This window comes from Sinocyclocheilus grahami, unplaced genomic scaffold (assembly GCF_001515645.1).
Source record: "Sinocyclocheilus grahami isolate Dianchi unplaced genomic scaffold, SAMN03320097.WGS_v1.1 scaffold1449.1, whole genome shotgun sequence".
NCBI classification, from domain to species: domain Eukaryota; kingdom Metazoa; phylum Chordata; class Actinopteri; order Cypriniformes; family Cyprinidae; genus Sinocyclocheilus; species Sinocyclocheilus grahami.
The window spans coordinates 156,877-179,199 of record NW_015506628.1 but is presented as its reverse complement, the minus strand read 5'-3'; the positions used below and the strand labels follow the sequence as shown (position 1 = coordinate 179,199).

General features: G+C 38.5%; 1 pseudogene; it reads right to left on the bottom strand.

The window, feature by feature from the left end:
• Nucleotides 1-3,293: 3,293 nt before the first annotated feature.
• Nucleotides 3,294-22,323, bottom strand: part of LOC107570375 (ribosome-binding protein 1-like) — a 24,382-nt pseudogene continuing 5,352 nt past the window's right edge.

The window sequence follows — 22,323 nt, the reverse complement described above, 5'->3', positions numbered from 1 at the left end:
CAAAGAATGGCGTGGCGGGTGCACTGGTTTCCTTTGCATTGAAGCAATAACGAAAAATAAAAAATTGCCTGAAGACTCGCACCGTGTCTACACCAGATGCGACAAAATACTATATAACCCATTATAATCTGTGATGCGGCCTACACTGGATGCGGCCTACACTGGATGTGGCGCAGCACAGCACGACAAATCCCCGACTGTAAACTGATGCCTCGTTCTATTTATGACGTAGGCCTACTGTTTGACAAAGTACAAATGATTTGCAGTGGTCACTTAGTCGCATCCAGTGTGGACTTACCTCAAACTATGTTTTTTTTTTCATATTTGTTTAATTTTTTTGGCTAGTAGAAATTATGAATGGCCGGTAACTTAAAAATTTAGTAGCCAAGTTGGCTGGTGAGTGAAAAAGTTAAATTCAAACCCTGAATATAACACTTCAAACGTATATAAATGCAGTGGTGGACAGTAACGGAGTAGTTTTACTTCGTTACTGTACTTAAGTACATTTTTCAAGTATCTGTACTTTACTGGAGTAGTTTTATTTTGAGTAACTTTTACTTTTACTTCACTACATTCCAAAGCATAAGATCGTACTTTTTACTTCACTACATTTCATAAAACATATCGTTACTCCTTATAATATATCACGTGCTCCGAGACGCAGAAGCGGTGTCTGATTCAAGAACAAACTGATTTTCAATGAACCTTTTAAATCGGTTCGCAAATCGCACCGAACGATTCATTGACGAATTAGAATGAACCGATTGCAGCTGTTCTCGAGTCGACAACTCGCTGATTCAAATGAACCGTTTAGTGCGAGTCTCCAGTGAACTGAAGTCACAAGTAAGAACTGGGAGATCTTGTGAGCGCGCGCAACTGATGCTGCTAAGAGTAAGTTACTAATGTCGAATTTTAGGATTAATTATTTTAACTGAAAATCATATTTAGGTCAAAGCTGTCAGTTGTTTGTGAACTAAATCTGCTGTAAAGGGTGATCTGTTTAAGCCCACTGAAATGATTGAATGCAGACACATCAACATCTGTGTCTCTATGTTTTAGGTTAAAAAAAACTAACCATTAAAATAACACAGACTAAATAAAATAACTCATGCACGTTCATATTCCCCGCTGCCGTAGTGTTAACAGTTTTATTAAAATGCTACGCATTTAGCCCTATGTGATGTCTGTTTTTATATTGTTTATCAACAGTATACATTTTTATATTGTTTGGATTAACTAGCCGAGTAGACAGATATGAATGTTTATTCGTAACCAAAAATAAGTAAATATTGTTAGCTGATGCTAACTGTTTAGCTAACAAGCTTGCTGGTGCTAACTTGAGGTAATTTCTAGATATAAAGTCCAAATATTTTTATTCAACCACCTAGATAGATTACATCTGGGGGAAAGAAAGGATGTGATGTTCAGAACACGGTAACTACAGTAATTATTAAAAAAGGGGGGGCATTTGGCCAGGGGTGTTTTTACACCACAGACAAGTGGTTTTTCATAAAAAAATCATTATGAAAATATAATTATTTTCCTTAAAATGTTCTTCCTAACGTCAGGCCTTATTCTCATGTCTTATATAACTGTGATGTTCTGCAAAACAACAAGCTTTAAAACACTTTTTTTCTTACTGGTGAAAATCAGATGATCAGATGATCTGTTTTCTCTCAGGTACTTCGCAGTGTAAGCTTCACAGTGAACATTACTACATCACTCTCGTCAACGTAGTCCATATCAACAACAAAAATATATCTTGATTCCATATAGTGGTTATTTTGGGAAATTCCCAGGTATTTTGAGCAGTTGGATTATAAAAAATATGTGCTAATATAAATTTACATTAAGTAGCCTATATAAAATTGCAAAATAAATCTAGCTATCAGTACTCTTTTACTTAAGTACATAAAAAATCAAGTACTTTTGTACTTTCACTCGAGTAAAATTGAAAAAGGAGTACTTTTACTTTTACTGGAGTAATAATATTTTATTATACGTATCTGTACTTTTATTCAAGTACTTGATTTGTGTACTTCGTCCACCACTGTATAAATGTTACGCATAGAAAGCACATAAAAATATGATATAGTAAACAAGTAGTAGGATTTTTTTATTGTAAATTTTTTAAAGCTTTTAAAGCAAACAAATAATGCACCAACCTCAATTTATATCGCAGTGTTCAAGCACTCAAGTTATTAAACATCTTGGTGTCATACGAATATGAAATCTTGAAAAATATTTACTGCGGCCCTCAACAGGAACATGTAATGGACCACATCAACCAAAAATAAATAAATAAATAATGAGATCAGTAAATTACTTTTAATATTTTACTTCATCAAATGCTGTGTCAGTTAATAAATAAAAAAAGAAATAAATGAAAACAATATATATATATATATATATGTTCATCAGTTTGATCTGGCTACCGGTAGCTGCTCGCATTAAATTCAAGGCATTAATGTTTGCCTACAAAACCACCACTGGCTCTGCACCCATTTACCTAAATTCATTACTTCAGAGTTATGTACCCTCTAGAAGCTTGCGTTCTGCAAGTGAACGGTGTATTATTGTGCCATCTCAAAGAGGCACAAAATCACTTTCACAGACTTTTTCATTAACTGTTCCCTCCTGGTGGAATGACCTGCCCAAATCAATACGAGCAGCTGAGTCCTTAACCATCTTCAAGAAACGACTAACACCACATCTGTTCCACCTTTATTTGACCCTATAACTCTAGCACTTTCTACTTTATATTTATCCTCTTTTTAAAAAAAAAACAAAACACTAGCTTTCTATTTTTTCTATTCTATCTACTTGTTTTTCTTTGTCTGTGTGTGTGTATATACGTGTGTGTGTATAATATATATATACACACTGTATATATACACCTTGCTACGTGTACTGCGTTAGGCAAACAGAGACTTGTCATTTGCACTTATATTGTTGCTCTTTTGTTAGTTTTGACTGCTTTTATTGTCCTCATTTGTAAGTCGCTTTAGATAAAAGCGTCTGCTAAATGACAATGTAAATATATCTATATTTTCAGCAGCCATTATTTCCGTCTTCAGTGTCACGTGATCCTTAGAATTTATTTGAAATAGAATAGTATAATAGAATAATAATTTAAATGTCTTTTCTGTCATTTTTAATCAATTTAATGCATCCTTGTTAACAAGTATTAATTTCTTTAAAAAATTGACTGACCCCAAACGTTTCAACAGTAGCCAAAGTTTAAACTGCTTGATAAATATAAACTACTTTATAAGAAAACACCAACCCACAAGTCAAAGTATATAGTTTATTATCATATAATCACATTTGTTACCAGCCAACTACAAAAGTGTAGTAGCTTGTGTTGCATTGCTGCATTATGAAATGTTCCTTCATTTGACCTTCATGAGAACATGCAAACAAAAGATAAAAAGAGCGATTGCACAAGTCATCATGTGTCTTTCTTTTAACACTGCGAGCGGTTTTGTGATAACTTTAGGAGATGTGTTCAGTCACCTCATGATGGCTCTGACAAAAGTGACAAATATATTGTAATGCTTCCTCCCTTAACAATCCTCACTGGCTAATAACAGTCAGCATATTCGCTACAGTAGCAGAGAATACAAAAGTAAATAATGCATAAGAACTAGGGATGCACGATATATCGGCCACCATATCGGTATCGGCCCATATCGGCTAATTTTTTCTGTTATCGGTATCGGCCTGATAAGAAAATTTGGCCGATATCTTAAAGCCGATAAATAATGCATTATTTCCTTCAGAGACACTTCAGATGCGCGCTGTTCGTTTGCAGCCTTTTGTGCAATTGTACGTTGTAATATTGTGTTTATTTGATGTATATCTGATTTATCTCATATAGAATGCGTTTGGTTAAGTTAAAAGAGCGCTTCAGTTTACCGGTGATCGTCTTTAGCTCAGCGCACGCAGCTCAAACAGCAGTGCACAACATTAATAACTATGATTGGGAATGTCGTGTATATAACATTCTAATGAGAACATTATTATAATAAAACGTTGTGAATTCTTTGGGTTTAGTTGCCGTGTTTCAGCGCGTTGTTATGGGAAGAGCGCATCCACAACAGGATCACACATTCTGACTATAGCATGCAATAACTGCGTCATTTTGTACATATATAAGTTGTAATATTATGTTTATGTTGTATTAATATTAATCTCAGGATGCATTTCCTTGAGTTAAATAAGCTGCCAGCAAAACGCTTCAGTTTACCGTGTTCATTCAGCTCTTCAGCTTCAGCACGCGCAGCTCAACGGCTGCTATTTAAAACAGTGGTATTAATTTGTTACTTTTTCAAAATCATTGATATATTATTAATAACAACAACCACTTGTATTGTTCTCTTATTATTTTCATCAACAATATGGTTTAGTAATTAAAATCATTTAATTATTGTCCGTGCAGAGGCTATTCCGTTTTATTGATCTGTGGCGCATTCATTTTGATTCTTTACACGTGTAATGATGTCCAGTGACTTGTTTGCATTATTTATGCATAATTTTATTTATTTGTAAGACTTTTTTATGACTAAATTTGGTAATGGGAGAGTAAAAATATTTTTAAAACGTACACCGTTCAAACTAGGCTGCTTATGTTGAAGGGTTTGGGATGTGGCTTTTAATGATGAGACCTTTTTTGTAATCAGGCTCTCAAAAAGTATATAACAATTTGGATATAGATTTATCGGCCAACATATCGGTTATCGGCTTTCAAAAATAAAGAATAATCGGTTATCGGTATCGGCCAAAATTTTCATATCGGTGCATCCCTAATAAGAACAATTAAGGCACTTGGGTTGTCAGGTTTATTCTGTCAAACAGACGTCCCTTCTTTTGACTCTTCAGCTTCCTGTTGACAGAAATAAAAATGTAAATGTTACCGATACATTCCATATGGAATATATGCTTAGCAAAGATTGACAGCCCTACATTTGTGATTGTCTGGAAAGTGTTCATAATGTACCTTGCCGTGTAACTGTTCCTGCAGGTTCTTCATGGTCTCTTTCTCTTTGTCCAGCTCTTCTTGAGTACTTTTCAGGAGATGTTGAAGTTTAGTGGCTACCTGGCCGAGATCTCGCGTCAGCTTCTTCTCTTTCTCCAGTCTCTCCTGATACAGACACAAATTTTTAAAAAACGCACACTGTTAGAGAGCAAAGATCCTGTATATGCTGGTTTGAACTTCAGATGGTGAAGATGTGTTGTAGGAACCTTTAGCTCTTCAGTTGGTCCTTCTCCAGCAGCTTTCAACGCTTCTAACTGAGCCTCGAGATCCCTGACGCACTTCTGAGCCTGAGAGGAGAAACACCCCAAGAATTTCAAATTGTAAATAATGATCTACATAACATTCTAAATAAGTTAATTAAAAAAATTATAATATAATATAAACAACAAAGTAGTCAAAATCTAATTAAAGGGATAGTTCACCCAAAAAGGAAAATTCTGTCATTAGTTACTCACCCTCATGTCGTTCCAAACCCGTTCATCTTCGAAACACAAATTATGATATTTTGGATTAATTCCGAGAGTTCTCTGACCCTCCCATAGACAGCAATGTAATTACCACGATCAAGGTCCAGAAACGTAGCAAGGACATCAGTAAAATAATCCATGTGCCATCAGTGGTTCAACCGCAATTTTACGAAGCTACGAGAATCCTTTTGTTACGCAAAGAAAACAAAAATAACGACTTTATTTAACAATTCGTCTCCTCCGCGTCACCGTAGCGCCATTTTGGAGAGTATCCACTGAACGCAAACAGCGTACGCTATTCTGTGTCAGCTGCGTCAAGCGGATATGCTGTTTACGCTCTGATCTGAACGTAAACAATATATCCGCGTATATACGTTGCGTACGCGGTTTACGTATGTGATACTCTCCAAAATGGCACTATAGGGTGACGCAGAGGAGATGAAAAGTAAAACAAATCTAAATTAAATTCTGTTCAAAGAAAAAGTACAAACTTGTAATTGAACAAAAAAAAAATCTCATAAATCAGAATAAAATTAAATGGAATGAAGTGAAAATGAAATAAAATAGTTTAATATAAAATCCCTTCAAAATAAACCAAGATCAGCCAAAATGGAATTAAATGTAAACGAAAATTAAATGAAATGCAAAAGTATCAAAATACTACAGTAATTTTACATTTAAAATCAAAATTATAGGCCTAATTAAAAAACATTATTAAAAATCAGTGTTTTAATTTTAACAGTTTAATTTATAATGAAATCACATCAACATAAATTAAGATCAACCAAAATTGAATTAAGTGTAAATGAAAAAAAAAAAAAATCAAATAATTTAAAATCAAATGAAAAATCTAAGTTGTGATAAACAAAATAAATCCAAATCAAATCCATATTACATTTTAATAGTTTAATTTAAAACAAAATCTGTTAAATGTACTACTGGAAAAACATTCAAATAAATATTAATTTAAAATGAAAGTTAATCAAATTTACACTTCCGTTCAAAATGGAAAAAACAACAACACAATAACCTTAAGTCAGTTGGTGGTTTTACCTGAGACATCTCTTCGGTGTACGTTTGACTGATGGTTATGGACTCCAGTTGTTTCTCCAGCTGTGCTTCCAAAAGCATCACCTGCCCCTTCAGCTGCAGAGAACAGAGAAACCACAAGTGTTGTTAGAAACAAAAACTCATTTGGATTTAAAGCAACATGAATCAGTACCCTGAAAACAAGTCCCCAAAACTGAAGAACAATGCTAAAGGTATGCATGCACCTGATCCGTGTCCTGTCTTTCCACATTCATCTTCTCTATTGTCTCCTCTAGGACCTTCACCTGATCCAGGGCCTGTGGGAGATCCACAGAACTTAAGCACAACCGCTTGGCTGTAGTAAAAGGTCCCACAAATCCAGAATCAGTGTAGGATGTTCTTACCGCCTGTTTTTGCTGCTCAGCATCTAAAATCTTTGACTTGCACTCGAGCTCACCGTCCTCCACACTCTTCTGCAGAACTTTCAGCATGCTCTCCTGTATAAAACAACATTTACCCCCCCCCCAAAAAAACTTTATGAAGGCCTACTAAAGTCAAGGCTCCATTAATTTTTTTTAGATATAATAAAGGTAACATTTATAGAATTTAACATCACCGTTTCATTCTTCCTACAGATAAATAATGAATGTTTCATTCTACAGCCATAGCTTTTACAGCCAAAAAATAAAATAAAAAAATTCTAGATCACTTTTATTGTGAAATTATTAGTGCTGGGCAACGATTAATCGCATCCAAAAATATATCCGCGTATATACGTTGCGTACGCGGTTTACGTATGTGATACTCTCCAAAATGGCACTATAGGGTGACGCAGAGGAGATGAATTGTTGAATAAAGTCATTTTTTTTTCTTTTGCGCACAAAAAGTGTTCTCGTAGCTTCGTAAAATTATGGTTGAACCCCTGATGTCACATGGATTATTTTATTGATCTCCTTGCTACGTTTCTGGACCTTGATCGTGTAAGGACTCTTGCTGTCTATGGGAGGGTCAGAGAGCTCTCGGAATTAATCAGAAATATCTTCATTTGTTCCGAAAAGGTCTTACGGGTTTGAAACGACATGAGGGTGAGTAACTAATGACATAATTTTCATTTTTGGGTGAACTAACCCTTTAAATTTGATTAAAAACTAAATTAAATTAATATACTAAAATAAAATGAATGAAATGAAATAAAATAAAAACAAATACAATTAATCAAACCAAAATAAAAATAAAAAATGCAATTAATTAAATATTAACAAATGTATTAATTTTATATCCTTTCATTTATTAAAATATTAATTACAAAAACAAAAAAGAAATTGAACTCCGTTCAATTAAAAAATAAAATACAAGTTTATTTAATACAAATTAGACAAATAAATCAAGATAAATTAAAATAAAGTAAACCCAAATCAAAATAAACCCAAAATGAAATGAATGAAGTTAAATACTGAAAACAAAAACAGATAATTTTATAAAAAATTAGATTAATTTTGGTCCTTTTGGCATTTTTATTGATTTGATTTTTGTTTATGTTAATTAGAGTCCTTAATATTAAATGGACTAGCTTTTATATTGTCATCCAGCAAGAACAGATCCAAACAGCCCTCTAAAATGTGTCACCTGTTCATAGTTGCTTGCAACCTGCTGTCGAATATCCTCTTCTGTCTGCACTTTATTTGTTGCCTCCTCCAGCTGTGTTTTCACCTGTAAAGTTAGACATCGGTGAGTATCAGATGTAAGTTTGATCACAGATACTCAATACCCACACACAGCAGGACACAACAGCAATAGCATATACATGTACATGTGTGCATGTACTTTAACCGCTCAAGACAAAAAAAAGCATGCCAGAGAGTTGTCTTCAGGCCAGGCAGCACATAATACACAAGACATGCTACACCCTCCTTCACCAACAGGCTTTTATGAAAGACAAAGAACACAGGATGCACAAAACACACACTGGGGAATGAAAACAGATGCAGTTAATACACGCACAACCAGTATTAACCTGAGCTGACTGGACGCTCTCGTCGTTCTGTACTTGCCGAGTCACTTCCTGTAGCTCCTGCCTGACCTGTAACGCACAGCGGTCACTCAAAGTAGACAGCCACCTGTGCATCCTGAGACAAACTGATGTTAAACTTACCAGTGACAGTTCTGCTCTCTGCTGCTGAGCCTCTGAGTTGGCTGATAAAAGCTGGACCTGAGTTTCTGATAGCAATGCCTTCAGCTGAGAAGAATATAAATAAAGATAACTGAACCGTGAAAAACAGCACCTTAAGTAAGACTGAGACTTCTTTTCTTAAATAATACTTATTTAAATTGAATTAAACATTAATATAATGTACACAACAACAACAAAAAACACACAAAAAGTAATAAAAGTAAAACAAATCTAAATTAAATTCTGTTCAAAGAAAAAGTACAAACTTGTAATTGAACAAAAAAAAAATCTCATAAATCAGAATAAAATTAAATGGAATGAAGTGAAAATGAAATAAAATAGTTTAATATAAAATCCCTTCAAAATAAACCAAGATCAGCCAAAATGGAATTAAATGTAAACGAAAATTAAATGAAATGCAAAAGTATCAAAATACTACAGTAATTTTACATTTAAAATCAAAATTATAGGCCTAATTAAAAAACATTATTAAAAATCAGTGTTTTAATTTTAACAGTTTAATTTATAATGAAATCACATCAACATAAATTAAGATCAACCAAAATTGAATTAAGTGTAAATGAAAAAAAAAAAAAATCAAATAATTTAAAATCAAATGAAAAATCTAAGTTGTGATAAACAAAATAAATCCAAATCAAATCCATATTACATTTTAATAGTTTAATTTAAAACAAAATCTGTTAAATGTACTACTGGAAAAACATTCAAATAAATATTAATTTAAAATGAAAGTTAATCAAATTTACACTTCCGTTCAAAATGGAAAAAACAACAACACAATAACCTTAAGTCAGTTGGTGGTTTTACCTGAGACATCTCTTCGGTGTACGTTTGACTGATGGTTATGGACTCCAGTTGTTTCTCCAGCTGTGCTTCCAAAAGCATCACCTGCCCCTTCAGCTGCAGAGAACAGAGAAACCACAAGTGTTGTTAGAAACAAAAACTCATTTGGATTTAAAGCAACATGAATCAGTACCCTGAAAACAAGTCCCCAAAACTGAAGAACAATGCTAAAGGTATGCATGCACCTGATCCGTGTCCTGTCTTTCCACATTCATCTTCTCTATTGTCTCCTCTAGGACCTTCACCTGATCCAGGGCCTGTGGGAGATCCACAGAACTTAAGCACAACCGCTTGGCTGTAGTAAAAGGTCCCACAAATCCAGAATCAGTGTAGGATGTTCTTACCGCCTGTTTTTGCTGCTCAGCATCTAAAATCTTTGACTTGCACTCGAGCTCACCGTCCTCCACACTCTTCTGCAGAACTTTCAGCATGCTCTCCTGTATAAAACAACATTTACCCCCCCCCCAAAAAAACTTTATGAAGGCCTACTAAAGTCAAGGCTCCATTAATTTTTTTTAGATATAATAAAGGTAACATTTATAGAATTTAACATCACCGTTTCATTCTTCCTACAGATAAATAATGAATGTTTCATTCTACAGCCATAGCTTTTACAGCCAAAAAATAAAATAAAAAAATTCTAGATCACTTTTATTGTGAAATTATTAGTGCTGGGCAACGATTAATCGCATCCAAAATAAAAAATATATATATGTGTGTGTACTGTGTATATTTAATACGTACTGTATATATAAAGACACATACACATACCCATTATATTATATTCATATGATTTATATATTTAATATACAAACAAAATATTTTTCTTAGATCCGTGTCCTGTCTTTCCACATTCATCTTCTCTATTGTCTCCTCTAGGACCTTCACCTGATCCAGGGCCTGTGGGAGATCCACAGAACTTAAGCACAACCGCTTGGCTGTAGTAAAAGGTCCCACAAATCCAGAATCAGTGTAGGATGTTCTTACCGCCTGTTTTTGCTGCTCAGCATCTAAAATCTTTGACTTGCACTCGAGCTCACCGTCCTCCACACTCTTCTGCAGAACTTTCAGCATGCTCTCCTGTATAAAACAACATTTACCCCCCCCCCAAAAAAACTTTATGAAGGCCTACTAAAGTCAAGGCTCCATTAATTTTTTTTAGATATAATAAAGGTAACATTTATAGAATTTAACATCACCGTTTCATTCTTCCTACAGATAAATAATGAATGTTTCATTCTACAGCCATAGCTTTTACAGCCAAAAAATAAAATAAAAAAATTCTAGATCACTTTTATTGTGAAATTATTAGTGCTGGGCAACGATTAATCGCATCCAAAATAAAAAATATATATATGCGTGTGTACTGTGTATATTTAATACGTACTGTATATATAAAGACACATACATTATATATTTTGAAAATATTTACATGTATATATATTTATATTCATATGATTTATATATTTAATATACAAACAAAATATTTTTCTTAAATATATGCATGCATGTGTGTATTTATATATACAAAATAAATATACATAGTACACACACATATATTATGTACACAAAAACTTTATTTTGGATGCGATTAATCGTTGCCCAGCACTAATAATTATGTGTGTGTCACTGTACCGTTTCACTGAGAGTTGATCTGTACTGTTCGCACTCGGCATTTAGTGACCTCTGGCTCTCCTCTGATAGAGCGAGCTTCTGCTGCAGATCCTGACACATATGAACATGAGACATGAGAAGAGGAAAAACCGTGGATTGCAGGTTTGTGTCCATAGAGAGACTATCCTACCGTCGAATCGGAGCTTGACACTGTGTGCTGCTGTTCTGCTGGACTCTGCTGATTGTGCGTCAGAGTCATCTGTGCTTCATGTGTGAATGCTTCCAGCCAGTTCGACTACAAAACACGTATTTAAGTTAAATTACCCATACCTGCTCGAAAACGATTAAAAGTTATAATTTTTTCATTCTAACCTGGTGTGTATCTATGCTGATGTGAGGAAAGAGCTTCTGGAAGGCGTTTCTGGTGTCTGTCTGGAAAGAGCTCAGCTGCTGCTCAATTTCACTCTACACACACACAAATGCCTTTGATCACTAAATGACACTGAATAATGCTACAAGAAAGTAGTAGCTTTAGCCAAATACAACATGTTGATGATAATGAACACCCCATTCTTCATGGTTTTTGTGTACTGTGTAGATATATAATTAAGTGTGTTTATACTGTGTGTGTACATCAGGGTTACCTGTGCGACCTTGGCTTGGCTCAGTCTTTCTTCACTCAGCCTCTCAGCAGCAGCCAGAGCCTCCACGGCGGCATAGTTCTTCTCACGCAGTTCCTGAACACACACCACAATTAGATGTGGATAGAGGTGTAATTTAGAGATGGATGGATTAAGTGATAGATAGACAGTTATGAACTGGCAGATATTTCGGTTAGATATGGCCAGATCTGTAGAGCAGATGTGATGGGCATAGATAGATATGGACAAATGAGTGAGTAGATATTGATGAGTTGAGTAGACAGACAGGTGGTTAGATATGGCTGACAGATAGATTTAGATGGATGAGACAAGGATGGGTTGAAATGGACAGGTTGGGTAGATATGGATGGATGAGAAAGAAAAGATTTAGCAGATATGGATGGACAGGCTGGGTAAATATGGGCGGACAAATAGGTAGGCAGATATGAATGGATGAGAAGGTAAATATGAATGGGTTTGTTAGATATGGATGGACAGGCTGGGTAGATATGGGCGGACACATAGGTAGGTAGATATGGATGAAAAAGTAGGTACATATAAACTAGTTGGGTAGATATGGTCAAACAGGCTGGGTAGATATGAACAGTAAGGTAGTTAGATATGAATGGAGAGGTAATTATAGATGGAGTAGGTACATTTAGATGGATGAATAGGTATAAATGGATAGAGAAGTAGGTATATATAAACTGTTTGGGTAGATATGGACTGACACATAAGAAGGCATATATGGATGGATGAGAAGTTATATATGAATGGGTTTGGTAGATATGGATGGATGGATAGGCTGGGTAGATATGGGCGGACACATAGGTAGGTAGATATGGATGAACAAGTAGGTACATATAAACTAATAGACTGACAAGTTGGGTAGATAAGGTAATTTATATCTACCTTTACATTTAGATGGATGCATAGGTATAAATGGATAGACTAGTAGAATGTCAACAATTCTGTGTTTTTCTGTCAATATGGGGTGCTGTGTGTACATTAATGAGGAAAAAAATTAACTTAAATGATTTTAGCAAATGGCTGCAATATAACAAAGAGTGAAAAATTTAAGGGGGTCTGAATACTTTCCGTACCCACTGTATATATATAACAGTTTGGGTAGATATGAATGGACACATAGGCAGGTGTGGATGGATGAGTAGGTTTATATAAATGTATTAGGTAGATATGGTCAGACAGGCTAGATAGATAAGGACTGACAGGTTTGGTAGATATAAACAGCAAAGTAATTGTATGGACAGGTACATATAAATTGACAAGTAGGTAGGTAGAAATGGATAGCAAATAGTTATATGACAAATTAATGGGTAGATATGAATGCACAGGTAGGGTAGATATGGTCAGACAGACTGGTTAGATATGGACAGAGGTAGGCATGGACCAATGAGTTGGGTAGATATGACAAGAAAGGTAATTAGATGTGAATGGGTAGGCAGGCAGATATGGACATGTTGGTTAAGTATGGATGGAAGGGTAGAATAGAGATGGACTCACATTGCTCTTGGCCTTCATTCTCTCCATCTTTTCTTTAAGCTGTTGAAGTTCCTCCTCCAGTGAGATCATGCGCGCATCCTTCTCCAGACTGACAGCACAAAACCAAATGTCATTATCAGAAGCATAAATGGAAAAAAAATGGCAAACGTCTTAAGGAACTGACAAAAAAATATCTTGCTTACTTCTCAAATGGCGGCTCTGCTTCAGCTCTATCAGCCTGTTGATATACAATTATAAATCAATTAACATGTATTACACACATGCAAATATTATTCATTTATCAAATGCTCCACTCACACTTTCCATCTTTTCCAGCTGAGCCTGTAGGGATGCCACCAAATCCTCTTTTTCTTTTAGACTGAGGGATAGAAAGGGGAAAAAAATCTATCCAAATTGTCAACAAAATATACTTAAAAAAAGAATCAGCTGTGTTGTATACCTAGTTTTAAGCTGGTCGATCTCTGCGGTGTATTCCCTCCATGTAGTGTCGGCCACATTTACCCTGAAAAACAGGTCCATGTTTGGATCAGAGACTAGAGAGCTGCACATGCACATATACTTGAAGTTCTAGTAACAACAGATGTGATTAATTCCATCTTAATTTGAAGATTAATAGAATTCAACATCAAAGACCATACCTATTCTGAGTTTCCTCAGCCAGAGTTCTCTTTACTGTGACAAGCTCCTCCCTCAGCTGATTAAACTCCACCTCCAGTGACGTCAGCTGGCCCTCCCTCTCTTTCAGACTGCAAACAAATACATCAAAATACTCTTGTTACCATTAAACTTTGAATATAAAAAATTAAACTAAACTTAATGATTCAATCATATGAATCCAAACAGAGTTCGCATTACCTGTTCCTCAACTGTTCAACCTCCTTCTATACAGAATCAAAACAGAGATGAAAATGGTAAAAACAAATTTATTCCGAAAGTTACATGCAGTACAGTATCTGATATTAACCTGGTGTTGGTGCATTGCAAAGGCAACTGTATCAGAGAGTGTCAAATAGCCTATTTGTACCTGGATCTCAGCCTGTGCTGTTGCTTCCGTCTCCACAGAGGGCTTTTCCTCTTTCAATATCTCCAGCTCTTCACATCTGTCTTTCAGCTCGGTCTCTGTGGCACGCATTCGCTCCTGGAGTTCTGTAAACAGAAGTAATTTCCGCCTTAAAGTTACAAAAACATAAAATGCTACAAATAGAATATGGCTACATTAAATGTCTTCTACAACTCACTGTTTCCATCTGGGAACTGAGCCAAGGGAACACTCATATTCATATCAAATGAAAGAAGATGTGTGTGTTTGTGTGTACTGACCGGTGAGAGTCTTGGCTTGCTCTTTTGCTGCGTCTACTTGAGCCTGAAAAATGGTGCTGCCGTGCTGAGCCTCACGGAGTTCCTCACTGATGCGATCCAACTTCTTCTGCAGAGCCTGCTCTGCTTCCACATGGGACACCTAAACACAGACATAGATGGTAGTCAAAGGAATAGTTCACCTCAAAGCAGCCATACAATACTTTGTTTAAAAGGCCAAAATTTAAGTTAAATCTAAAGCTATTGTACAACCTCATTTGGAATGTAGTGAAATATAGTGCTTTTTTTGTCCTTTGTGGAACCTGACATTCACTGTTCATAATCTATTTTCATTGTATATGACAATGCAAGTCATGTTGATTTGGACCAACAAACTGTAAATGATAACAGAATCTACATTTTTAGTAAACTATCTGTTTAATATCAAATAATGTATCATTACTAAACATTCAACATGGGAGTTTTAACCACAGGGGTTTACATTTCATGCATAGCCAACTAAAAAAAAAAAAAAAAAGAAAACCTAAAAAAAAAAGTACCTACCCACACACAGATAAACACAAACAGACAAAATGTCCTAAGAGAATTGCAAGGCATCACAAAGACAGACAGGCATTGCTTTTAAAGGTTGCATATATGGTGAAATTCCTACCCAGAATTATCATGGTACAAAGACCACAACCACCTCAAAGAGATGAGATAACAGGAAAGAGGTCAGGGGTCAGGGCTTACTTTTGTTTGTGCTAACTGTTCTTCAGCAGCCGCCATCTTGGTTTCCAGAGTCTTCCTGCGCTCTTCTTCAGCATGCTGAGTGGCCGTGCGTTCTTTCAGCTCTCGGTTGAGACGCACACAGTCCTGACGGAACTTTGCCAACTCTGCATTTTGCCTGTGTGCGTGAAAAAGCCACCGATTTGCATAAAATAAATGGTTAGATAAGACATTTTATACCTAGAGGCAGGTTAAATGTTAGTTTGGTGTGTATAGATGGTCCAATTCAAAGAAACCCATGCTCAGGTCTCTGGTCCCTAGATATGGCTCCTTCTGTTCAGGTTATTGGATTTTCCCCACCCAGTTTGGCATCCACCAGTTGAAATGGTTAGTATACCTTCTTCATGTCCATAGGGGAGTAGAAATTGTTACTCCAAAGTTTTACACTTCATTGGTTTCAATGCAATGTTATAATGGGACTTCATGTGCAATACCTGCTTTCTGCTTGGCTAGTGGCTTGGTTGAGGGCATCTCGGAGAATAGAGTTCTCCTGTTGCAGACGGGCCAGTTGAGCATTTGGTCCATTCTCTAACTGCTCTTGCAGGCTTTGGATCTGTGGCCACACACACAACCAAAACATTCAATAACATACCCATCATAGTGAGAAGGAAAGTGTTAGAGGCTGGTGACCTCTTCTGACCTTGCTGTTGAGCTGTTGTGTCTCCTTGACATGCTCTTGGTAGGAAGCCTGCATACGCGCCTGAAGAGCTGCAATCTCCTGGCCACGGGCGCTCAGCTCAGAGCTCATACGGGTCTCTACGGATGTCATCTTGCTCTTTGCGGAACTCAGCTCCTAATAGCCAGAGCAATGAGAGTTGGAGAGTTAACCAGTTAACCACCCAGACCCTCGAGGTTAATGTCAAATGAGCAAATAGGACATGTTCTTGATCAATGTCATTTTTGGTCCTAGGACAACATTCCTATCAACCAATCAGATTTTCGAGATAGGGAGGGGATAGTGTCAGAATTAAGGCCTTACAGTTGAGCATAGGGTAATCACAACCAATCATATCTCTGTTTTCAAAGTAGTTAATGGTTATGGTACAGGGATACTGTTACGACTAGAGTTTGACAGGAACATTACTCCATCCATCTTCCAGAACGCTTGCCTTGTCCTTTGTAGGGTTGACGGGATGCTAGAGCCTGTCTCACCATCTCAAGCATCCTAGGCAGGGAAATACCTTGGATGGATAGCCAGTCATCATAGAACATTACACTAGGACCAACAAAATATATATTTTTTCAACAGTCACTCAAGACCTTGCTCTGAAGCTTGATCTTGAGTAGAAACTAGTTTGAACCTCATTTATTTAGCTATGCACGCTGGCAGGTGTCACCTTGGTAAGCTCTTTGACACGGGTCTTGGCTGCAGCTACGTTGCCCTGCTCAGCGGTCAGCTGCTTTTCCTTCTCCTCCAGCTGCTTCTTCAGTGCCGCCAATGGGTCACCCTTCTGAGATGCCTGCAAATAATAATGAAAGAGATATGAGTGCTAACAAAAAGAGACAAGTATTAGGGGTTGATCAGATGTAGATTCTTTTACCAGTTGCCAGGAGTCCTTTCCTGCCTTCTTGCTGATGATCTCAAAGAGTTTCTGGGTCTCTGACTCGCTGAACGATGCACTATTCAGACTGGAGACCAGATTTTTATATGGTGATGGCTGGGGGACATTGACCGTTTCCACAGTAGCCACTTAAAAGAAATTCAAAATTAGGATGGACTGATGAGGGTGTTGCAAAGAGTGCAAGTTTGAGCATCTACTATTACAGCTGTCCTAGATGGATATGTCCAAACGATACTCACCTGGCTCAGCCTTCTTCTTAGACTTCTTCTTGGTTGGAGCTTCAGTTTTGGGTTCTTCAGCTTTAGGGGGAACAGCAACCTCAGGGGCGACTGATGCTTTCACCGCCACCTCTGCAACCACTGGCTCCACCTTAACTACAACTTCTGGGACCTCCACAGGTTTGACGGGGGCCAGTTCCACCTTGGCCACCTTCTTTTTCTTCTCCTTGGGGGAAGGAGCAAGTGGGGGCACCACATCACTTACAGTGGGAGGGTCAGGACACTCAACAATCTTAGGAGCTGGTTCAGGTACAACTGGCTTGGGTTTAACTTCAGGTTCAGGCTCGGGAACAGACAAGTTCAGGTTGGGGTTCTGGTTCAACTTGGGGTACTGTTTTGGGCTCACTGTTCTCAACCACAGGTTCAAGGATAGGCTCAGGCTCAGGTTCTGGAAGGTTCCCATTTGGCTTCTCCTCCTTCTTCTTGGCCTTGTTTTTCTTTTCAGATGCCTTTTTCTTCTTGTCAGAGCGCTGGGGTTGGATCTTGCCAGAGTCTTGCCGCTGTTTGGCCAGGGCTTCCTCATAAGAGGTCTCCTTCATTGAAAAAGTTGACACAAGCGTAATGCCAATGGCAGAGAACACCATGAAGCCACCGAACACCACAATTCCCAGAGTTTGAGGGTCGTACACATCCATCTTTACTCAGTCCCGTCCTTCCTAATCCTGATCCTACAAATATGCAAATACGGACTATTTAATGTTAGGGACTGTTTAATGTTAACAACAACATCCTAGCATTTCATACAAGTGCCAAGAACCATTTTACACAAGAACTTCATGTTTTTTGGAAGACATAAAAAGCAATGCTAAAATTTATCCTGCATTTCTACATTCTACCATTTACACTCAGATAAATGCCCCAATCATTCATGTCCAGTTGTAGATGTCTTTCATAAATACATAATATTCTTCAAGAATTATTTAGAATATTTTCACACGAAAGATACACTAAAGTTGTTACATTGGCCTTTTGAACTTGATACTGCCACCTACATGCGTGGATGCAGCATCAAGGAAACACAAAAGCTTTCAGTTACTGACAAAAATATCCTACAAGCTAGGGCTGCACGATTAATCGAATGTGATTGTCATGCGTATCTTGTCAGTAAAGCTGGTTCTGTGATTAGTAGTAAATCTCCATCACATGCTTTCAGATAGAGCAGCATTTACTACACAGAGCCGTAGTTCTCTGACAAGCTACGCAATATCGCGTTCATAATCGCAGACAATTTAATCACGCGATTATGAAATTGAAGAAATCGTCTGCGATTATGAAAGCTGTTTGCGTAGCTTGTTAGTGAACTACGGCTCTGTGTAGTAAACGCTGCTCCATCTGAAAGGTCCAGAAAAGTACCAAGATGATCGACAAAGTAGTCCGTGTGACATCAGTGGTTCAACTGTAAAGTTACGAAGCTACGAGAATACTTTTTTGCGCAAAGAAAACAAAAATAACGACTTTATTCTACATTTTCATCTCTACTGCGTCACTTGTGGACGTGCGTTCACGACAATTGAACCACTGATGTCACACGGACTACTTTGTTGATCATCTTGGTACTTTTCTGGACCTTGAACTTGGTAGTTACCTTGCTGTCTATGGGAGGGTCAGAGAGCCCTCAGATTTAATAAAAAAATCTCTTAAATTGTATTCCGAAGATGAACGAAGGTCTTACGGGTTTGGAACAACACGAGGGTGAGTAATTAATGACAGAAATTTCCTTTTTGGGTGAACTAACCCTTTAAATCTTCCATTTATTCAGCAACCGCTTTGGAGTTTCAGTGCGAGAGCACCCTCTGGCCTTCGGATGGAGATTTACTGCTGATCACAGAAACATGCTTCACTGGAAGATACGCATTACAATTGCAGGTTCTGCTTAATCGTGATTTATCGCCTTTGCGATTTAATTTAGATTAATTGTGCATCCCTCTTGCAAATTTTGTGAAAAATTCTTTTCACTTAAGCCAGCAACTCCATAACTTTTGCCCACTAGTTCAGGTTATGCAACACGCAACCGAGACTACACTCCTCAACACTCTCTCTCTTACACGGAGAGGCATACATTCAGTTTCCAGGGGACAGGCTTGTGTGCAGCAGACCACAATAACCTTCCCCCAACCTCACGTTTGCACTAGCCAGTGCAACTCTTGCCTGGAAATTTTATAGAGGAGGTCTCTAAATGTCTGCCTCAGGCACTCAGGTAAAGGGGCAAAGCTGACTGGGCTTAAAGGAAATACTCTTTACAGCATATAACATAACAAAGGCATTATAATTGATAAACTCCTTAGTTTTGATAGCCTTAAGGAATGCCTACAAAAGGCCCTGTGGTGGTACTATAGCACAGTGATGATATCAGATGGTGTTGAACAATTACCATATTTATAAGGTACTTCAAAGAACACCATAGTATTAACATGGTGCATGTCCAAAAAAAAGGTAATGCTACTGGTTTGTTAGTGAAAGTGAACATCTCAGATCTAGCTGTGATAAAAAATATAGAAAAACTTTATTAACACAAACAACTGTTCCCTTTCGATACTTTCAGTTCATACTGCGTCGCTAGACGCTACGGGAAACTCCTTGCATCTGCACTGCCATTGTTTCAGAAATGAACCAATGATGGCGCAGCAGAGCTGCACGAGCCTATGGCGAAGCAGCGCGCCCGAGCCTGCCAAAATGGGCGGGGTATCTGGCTATATAAGCAGGTGCTCGGCATAGGATCACTGATTCTTTCTCCTTCAGCGACGACATCTACTGCTCTTCGCTGATTCTACGAGATTTGAAGCCTTCGCCTGCAAGCTGATCCAGCCACCGTTCTACAGTAGCAAGATCAGCTTGCCGCCTCTGCTCACCGCTTGCAGCTCGCCGCCCACAGCTCGCCGCTCTCAAGCAGCACTGATCAGTGCGCCGCTTTGCAGCACCGGATCAGATCGCCGCTTTAAGCAGCTCTGTTCTCGCGTCGCTCTCAAGGCAGCCCCAGTCAGCGCTTCGCTCACGAGCCGTCTGCAGAGCACCTGTGTTGACGCTTTCCTGCATGTGGTAACAAAAAAGAGCAAATTTCCGAGCAAATTTCTTGCAACGTTTGTGCAAGTGTCGCGCCATGGCTGTGGCTCGTGCAGGACACCACTGCACGCTGATGACGGGCACAGTGAATGCGTGCAACGTCTGGGGAAATCCCACGCAGAAGCCGCACTCACTGAGACGTCATGCTCCCACTGCGAGAGCATGAGTCTCGCCTCCTTCGCATGCGGCCTCTTCAACACTGGCTGAAACCCATGGTTCCATCCCGAGCTTGGCGTCATGGACAAGGTGGACCTTCGTTTTCAACGTGGATCAAGCCTGCATCGCAGCCCTAGCCCCTTGGAAGGACCCTTCGTGGTTCAAACAGGTCGTACCCCTGGGGATGATGCACAAAAGGAAGGTCATCTTCACAGATGCATCAACCGCAGGCTTGGGAGCCCTGTGCGACGGCAGACCAGCCTTTGGTGCGTGGTCGAACGAAGAGACAAAGCTGCACATCAACTGCCTGTAAATGCTGGCAGTATGGCAGGCCTTACAGTCCTTCCTACCACATCTAGAAGGATGCCATGTATTAGTCTGTAACGAATCAGCTCATGCGAAATATGAATAATTAATCATAACTAGTTATAATTAGTTATTAATATTTTAGATCCGCTGTAGGTATTTAGCTGACCTCTCAGGGTCAACTGTCTTGTATCAAAGACAACATACAACATGACCTGAAGGATACACTGTTCATTCAAAGAAAGGTTTTCCTATGAATTAATTAGTAGAAAAGTCAATTTCTACTGTGCATTTGCCTCTTGCTTATGGGACATTTTCCCTGGTCACATTCCATGAGGTCGTAACGTATCTGGTGTCAGGGTTGCCATGGTTACCAGGGTCCGGGGGTGTTACACCTTTCAGGGGGAAGGGTCCATAGGTCCTCATATGTTTTGTTAACTGAGGGGTGTTACAGAGTATTTGTTAAATCTAGCTAACAAAATATATATTGTGTGTTTGATTGGTCCAGACGCTACAAGTCCGATCGGACAACATGACAGTAGTATCCTACATAAATCACCAGGGTGGCCTTTCCTCCCCACGCCTCTTCAGGATGGCAAAGAATAAATACCATTTCTCAGGCTAGAGCCCCGTCCACAAGGCGCCTCTATGCCTGCAAATGGTCGGTCTTCACCGCTTGGTGTACAAACCGCGGTGAAGATCCATCCACATGTGACATATCTTCAAGAGCTGTTGGATAAGGGTCGCACCCCCTCCACACTTAAGGTCTATGTGGTGGCTATAGCAGCTTTTCATGCTCCTATAGACGGGATATCGGTCGGCAGGAACAACCTTGTTGTTCGATTTTTGAAAGGGTCTAGGAGGTTGAACCCCCCTCGCCCTTCTACGGTCCCCCCTTTGAACCGCTGCAATCCGCTGATATTCGACCCCTGTCGCTAAAGACTGCTATTGGCTTTGGCATCGGTTAAGCGAGTTGGAGATTTACAGGCGCTCTCTGTGAGCCCTTCCTGCCTTGAATTCGGGCCTAACGACTCCAAGGTTGTCCTGAAGCCTAGGCATGGTTATATACCTAAGGTGCTCTCTACTCCATTTAGAGCACAGGTAATCACGCTCTCTGGCTTAACGGTCTCTCTGAGCTCAAAACGCTCCAGGAACCATATCCCCACCCTAAGGCTGGATTTAATCCTTGCTGGGTTTGACTATGTTTCGAACCCGCTGAAGTTCCCATGTCTGGGCTTAGCTTCCGGCACGCTCTCGGCCCTATCTAGTTCCGAGGCTGTGCGAAGCTCTAAGAACGATTATGTAAGGCCGGGCTCGACCTTTATGAGTTAACCCTCTTAGCGCCAAAGTCGCAAAATTGTGACAAGATGTCATACTTAATCAAATAGACTGTAGTTCCTAATATGGTGTAATATCTCATTTGTATTCCCTACCACTAGATGGCAGACATGTAGTACTTCGATTCTAGACCAAAATTACATCACGTTCCTATTCAAAGTGTTCGAGGAAATAGCAGAGCAAGTGAGCTA